Source organism: Enoplosus armatus, chromosome 4 (genome assembly GCF_043641665.1).
Source record: "Enoplosus armatus isolate fEnoArm2 chromosome 4, fEnoArm2.hap1, whole genome shotgun sequence".
Taxonomy (NCBI): Eukaryota; Metazoa; Chordata; class Actinopteri; order Centrarchiformes; family Enoplosidae; genus Enoplosus; species Enoplosus armatus.
Genome location: NC_092183.1, coordinates 8,565,341 through 8,572,435, shown reverse-complemented (window position 1 = coordinate 8,572,435; position 7,095 = coordinate 8,565,341).

Here is a 7,095-nt window from a genome sequence, read left to right as displayed (position 1 = left end):
TGTTCTATGATTGATTTGTTCTCTTTAAGTCTTCCAAATTGAGCGACAAAATAAGTTGATTGTCCACGACGTCTAGAACGACACAGAAGCGTTTTCAGCTGGATGACATTTCTCACGACAGTCTCATATGATCAGTTTAATCAGCAACTATGGATACTATTATCGATCATGTGTTCAGTTATTGGTTCAACCATAGATAGTGATAGATTATGTATTCTGTTATTTATTTATCAATGACTTACTGACATCGGTAATTGAGATGTTTTGAGATGGCGAAACCAGCCCAGTTGCACTTCCCTTATTCCTATTCTTGTCCCATAACTGTGCTGAAGATAAAGACTCTTTAACTGCCGTCTCATCGTGACTTTGATGCTCATATAAATTAAGTATTTCATGGTGGACTTTTCCTTTAAGAGACTCAGTCTGATGTTGCAGTTTTCCACTGAGCAGCACGTCAATCAAAGCAGTCACACACACAGTCAGCCTGCAGATCAGTGACACTACATCAGACAGGCTGACGACAACACACACACACACACACACGCACACACCTGATAATGTGTCTGAGAGACCCACCTGTTCAATAGGTGGAGTGATTGGTAGATTTAAATAATTGAACAGGTCTGGTAACTGTATCTTTTAAAGTGGTAACAGGGATGGGTGCCACATATTTCTGATCCAACTTCAGCCTCAAACCCTGAGGAGAGCTTTTCTTCACAGTGCTGCAGAGAAACAGAGCACTGGAAGACGTTTTAGCGAGTGACTAAACAGCCATTAGTTTGCTGAAATCTTCATTTTTATCTCACCATCGTTTAATTTTCTCGGGATTGGGGGCTTTAAAAGGGGCATACTTATCATTGTAAATTAGCTTTGATATGCTAAATTGGTCCTATTGGAGAATTTCTTTTTCTTCAGTGTAAGTTAGTGTGCATAAAGAAAACCACACACACACACACACACACACACACACACACACAGCCATCGTAATTGAACTGAGGGAGGCACTGTGTTATCGACCTTCAGGGGAAAAATGCAGTGAGGTGAAAAGATGGTGCCGTAAAATGTCAATCAGTGATCAATTAAAGTTGTGATGTGCATACACGGTATCTGTATTATCTGTCAATGTACTTATTGACCTATATGAAGAGGAACGACAGGGCAGATTGAGGCGATCTGATGTGTCTGGTGTGAACTGATGTGTGTGTGTGTGTGTGTGTTAGAGGGAGAAGGAGGAGGAGCTGATAATTGAAACATGGCTCCTCTATTGCTCGAAGCCTCCCCAGAGTATTAATTCTTTCTCCACATGAAGGCTCACACATCAATATAATACTCTTTCTCGCGCTTCTTCTCAGTCACACACACACACACACACACACACACACACACACACACACATATGAACAGCATGCAGTCCATATGGATGTGCCATCCTCCCACTGACATACTGATTCACACTGACAGCCATACCGAGAGGCTCAAGCAGTCAGGACACAAATAGTATCAGCTCTCGACCATCAGCCTGCATATTTTCCTCAGGCTTCATGTAAAGAGCTGCTCTATGTATAACCATGTCTTATATAAAGTAATGCAGATATTTCATATCAATTTTTTTTTTGCTTCAGCTTCACTGTTTGTTTTCTGTGCTTTCTGTTTTTTATTGATTATGACAATGACATTACAAGAAAAAGAAGTCGTATTACAAAAGGTCAAGAACACACAGTATTTCCTTGTGTAGCGGTTGTTAAAGAGGACCTATTATGCTTTTCCTTATTTTTTGTTATATATATATAATGTTACAGTGTTGGATATTCATACTATACATTGACAAAGTTCCCAAATAGTGAGGTAAATGTATGTAAAAGTAATCCCTGTGAGCCAAAAGCTCAGGCTTCAGACTGCTCAGAACGCCCCGTTTTTCAACCGCCATGTCTATCTGATGTCAGATAGGCACGGATGTCTTTATATGGTATCTCTGCTCCAGGCACAGACGAGATGTTTATGTTTATGTCAACGTTGCTTAGTAACGTTTGGTTTACAGTTTGCCTTTGGAAAGTCTTCCAAAGACTTCCGGAACTTGGCCGGCCAATCAGAAGAAATTGGGCTTTTAGGGGGGGGGGGGGCTTAAAGAGACAGGAGCTCTAACGGCTTGTTTCAGACAGAGGGTGAACTGAGGGGCTGCATGAAGGGCCAGTTTAAGATAAATCAGGACTTTTTTGAACTTTACTCTAGTGGAACCACAAAATGAAAATATATACCAGTACTTGAGTTAAGGTTAGGTTTGGTTTAGTCACAAAAACTACTTGGTTGGTTAGGAAAAAAAAAATCATGGTTTTGGTTTGAAGAAAGCTATTTGGTCACTGTGAGGGAAGCATTACTGTCATGGTTTAAAGAAAACAGCATTGACTGTTGGTAGAAAATGGCATTAGAGGAATAGCGGCCTCCTGTGTCCAAGTCACACACTTTTTAAACCATCCAATCACGCAGACCTCCTACCTACGAGCTCATGTGGCTCTAAAACAGCTTTACACTACTTCCTTTTGGTGGAGGTCATGTTGCGTAATGTTAAGGGGGGTGTTCCTTATCCAAAATCGAGGGTCTAAGGACAGAGGGTGTTGTATGAATAAACATTGACTTTACTTCTGCCTTTGTTCCAGACAGATGAGAGTCAGAGAGGTCCTTGTCAGGTAAACATAGCTTGTATTAAACATTTGAACAAATGGCAAATGCTGTCATTTTTCTTGCAAGTACAGCCTCAAACAGGTGGGTGGACAACATAATGAAGATAAGAGTTAGCAACGTCAACCCTGTCTCTGATAAATTGTGTTTATTTGTTTTACATTTAGAAGGAAATGTAAATTCTCCTTGCAAATATGTTTACTGACAACTTATTGTCAAGTCAAGGAAGCGCCACATCGTTGAATTCCACTGAAGTGGTGGGGTGGATTGTGAGTGTACAAAGTGCAGGACTTTGACACCACAGATCAGGGTTCACATAGTGGTAAAGTCTTTGGTTAAGGTTAAGGTTTCAACTAAATATTTAAAAAGTAAACACGTTCTGTCAGTGTTGACGTCTTGTATTATTTAACCAAGACCATGACTTTCTCTAACCATAACCAAGTGCTACGAGTGCCTAAACATAATAATAAAAACATTAATTTGGCTGTAGTGGCTACGAGTGGATATTATAAACTAAATCAAATACATTGTCAATCAATGTTTTGTATATATGTTCAGTATGAATGTGGTGCGACTTTCATTCTGAACAGTGCAGATGCATTCATAAAAATGTTTCCTAATTATGTTAACAGCATTATGCATTATGTATCCTTCAACGTGTATTTGCTGTTGCAAATTAGTAGTACATAAATGTAACTTCTGGGAGAGATTCAGTATTGCTCTCCCATGAAGTTGGAGGACTGAAAGAAATGGACAAAATTGAAGCAGCAGAGGTGGATATATCCTGACTTTTAATCCACTGTATTGGTCAAGCCCCAAAAGTGCTAGATCCTACATTTCCCATAATGCAACCGTCTCTAGACCTTTGCTGCCTGTTCAACACTCACATCTTTCACGACTAGTTTGTAACACAGGTTGTCTGTTACAACCTTTTATTTTTTGTGCTGCCAATCATGTTATAACTCAAGATATCACTTTATTCCAACTTACTTTGGAACAAATCTCCTCCATGTTGTTTGTCAACACATATCGCCAACAAATTGAGCTAACTCCCAGTGAATCTGTGTGGCGTTCTCATGCTGCTTCGCGCCTGCATGGCAGAGATTTGAGACCATCTCGCTCTCGCCCACAGCTCGGCTTCTCTGCAGGAAATCCCGGGCGGCAGAATTTATGTGCGAGGGGTTTTTTATCAAGTATTTACTGTATCCCTGCCTTTGTGCTGTCAGTCCTTGTCACTGTGCTCCTCCTCCTGCCTGCTCGCCTCAATTCTCTACATATGCAGGCACACATGGTCTCACACACACAGAAACACACACTCTGTCTTTCTCACACTTGCAGAGACTGAGTCTGCCTCCCTCACGTTTAGATCCCAGCTGGTATTTCTGCTTCACCTGGACAGTAGCCTGGTGACAGGTGACATTATGGTGAGAGAGGAGGGTGAGGTGTGTGTGTGATTCACTGTGAAATAAATTGGAGGGAATGAGCAGGTGAGGAAATGGAGGACAAATTTGTGCTGACATCCAGGATGAAGAGACAATAAACAATAAATATTATAATTTTGATTAGCCGTTCTTATATATATATATATATATATATATATATATATATATATATATATTTCTTTCCAAGTGAAATTAGGTTAGGTCTTTGATATGTAGCCCAGTGGATGAATTAGATCTCCTCAGAGTTTTTACAAAGGAGTGTTGAACAACAAATAGATATTGAAAGAGAAAATGAGCACAAGAAGGAATACTTGATTGAGTACATGGGATGAGTTGGGAATATTTTTTAAACTTTAAAAAATTTTTTTTCTTGTAACTATCAGGTAATAATGCAGTTGGTCCAGTTGACCATTTACTGTTGCTAAACCTGTCAAGCTTTCTGTTCTCGCACAGCACACATTTACAATGATAACAGTGGCAAGTTTAACACTTGATTTCAGACAGAACAGCGTCGTTTCTAGCCGTCGACTGTTGCTTTCGCTGACTGAAATGACAGATGTTGCTAGCAGATTTTATTAGCTAGCTAGTGTTAGTTGATAGCGCTGTTTCTGGATGAGTTTTTAATGTTTCCAGCTGAATCATTTTAAAACAAGAACCCTGTAAATGGTGTCTGAAATGTGTAACGCCTATGCAAAAAGTCAGTATCCTCACCAGCTGATGTTCATATAGAGGACATGGAAATAAAGACACACCATTGTTCTTGTATCTCCGTGTAAAGCTAGTCAGTCTGTGAAGTGTGATAAACAAAAATCAGTTCGATCGTTCGCCGCTAACATTAGCCTACACTCTTTGAAGTAATGTTCGGTTAATGTAGCTTAACAATTGTAGCTCATGTTGGAGCAGACAAACAAACTCTACATACTGTATATCACTGTAACTGCATCCCAATGCACATCGCTTCAACATGTAGAGAAATCCAAAGCTTCACACACCTGCTGTGCCTAGTTACGGTTACTAAGCTGTGATTGGACAGACACTGTTTGGGCAGGGGTTTAGCAAACAATCAATTCTGCACTTAATTGAACGCAGGTTTGTTCGGTTGCCAGTTCTGAGGGTCGTTTGAACTTCTGCACACGGTATCACTGCGCTGCAGCGTGGGTATGTTGGCAATTGTTGTATGTGTGACAGATGTAACGGAGAGTGTATTTGTTTGTGTGTATGTTTGTATGTTGTGTGTGCATTTGGGTCTCGGTATATTTATAGTCTGTTCGCTTGTCTCTGCTCTGAATGCTCAGTTATAGATGTGTTGTGGATGCATCTGTGTGGTCTCACATGAGTTTGCGTGGTTATTTTTGTATTTCTGCACTTCAGATGTCCTCACAAGGATAGAATGCAAAACTCGAGAAGTGGAGCTGCATAAACAACATCTAATTTATGATAAAACAGTAGAAAACTCTATGACAAATTATGGAAGACTGCAGTGTTCCCTTTTCTGAATGCATAGACCATAAACAGCCAACTCTCTCAGCAAAATTAGGCTATCGTTTGTCTAAATTAGCTCTAATATTAGAATGGCTGGGTTTCAAGTTTGGATCCGGTTCCAAGTTAGTAAAATACTCAGATCCATTAAGTTTAGACATACAAAACATTCAAGTAGTCATTTTACTACGTCAAGTTTTTGTACACTTTTGTTACTTACCATTGTTGGAATTTAACACTAAATAGACTTGATGAGGGATTGAAAAGGATTCAGATTTAATAATCACATTTGACACTGGATTCAACTTGTTATTCAAAACTAATCATTGAAAATCAAATAGCACTGATAGCTATTTATTAACTTACTTACTACTTAGAATATACCTTTAAATATGTTGTACAGTAAATGCTCAAATGTTTAAACACAATAAGACATACAAGAACTTTGCCTGAATAAAATACCGTCTGAAATTGGCAAAAGTTCAATTTAAATCAGGAACATATTGATTAAAGAGTAGATAAATAATGATAGATAATGTTTTTGATGCTACAGACACATTGAGGTTCAATAGGTGTGAAGAAAACAAGGCAGTTGTGGATAGTATAATGATACTGGGCCTTATTTTGCTCCAACCAATGACACATAAAAAAATACAAACTTGTAATCTACGTCACTAAAATTGACAGATATATATGCAGTGATGTCTTGAGAAGGAAAGGTTAATCTATCTGGCTCAGAGTAATAATTATTATTTAGTCCGTTACAAAGCACGTTCTGTGACTGCAGGATTTTCCCTGGAGTGGCCTGTTTAAGCACATTTTGACCTTGAAGAAGCAGTCAGGCAGAACAGATGAACCTCTACTGGATGAGTTTGAGTCATACTGAGAAAAGAGTCCGAGTACATGTGAGCTGGGACCTTATAGCAGAACACAAGAGAGAGACATGTTGTATCTCAGCTGTGGCCTGGTACAATGTTAATCACATATAACTTATTAATGGAAACTCCCCTCCACTAATAGGAGTACAAGACTTCATCTCTCTCTCATCTCTGCTCTCTATTCCCTTTCCACCCCTCTTACTCCTCCTTCTCTAACTCCACTGATGTTAACTTCTTTTCCATCTTGCTCACTATCAGAGGATCCATGCTGCTTCAGCCTCTCTAACTCTCTCTCTCTCTCCTCTCATTAACTTAATTTCTTCTCTTGCAAAGTTTAAACTGTAAGTATAATGATTGTGATTGTAAGAAAAAAATCAACAAAGCTGCACTAATCTATATTTTTATATTAACAGAGGATCAAATGACTTTGTGCTTTATGCTCGTAGTGACGAACCCACAGAGAATTACTGCTCTCATCAACATCAAACCCACTGCACACACCTGTACCTGCTCAGCATCAAACACCAGACAGGACAGAGTGCAGCATTTAGCAGCTGAAGAGACACATATTTCCCTCAGGAGAAAAACAGCTAAAAGAGAGTGAATATTAGACTTATGTT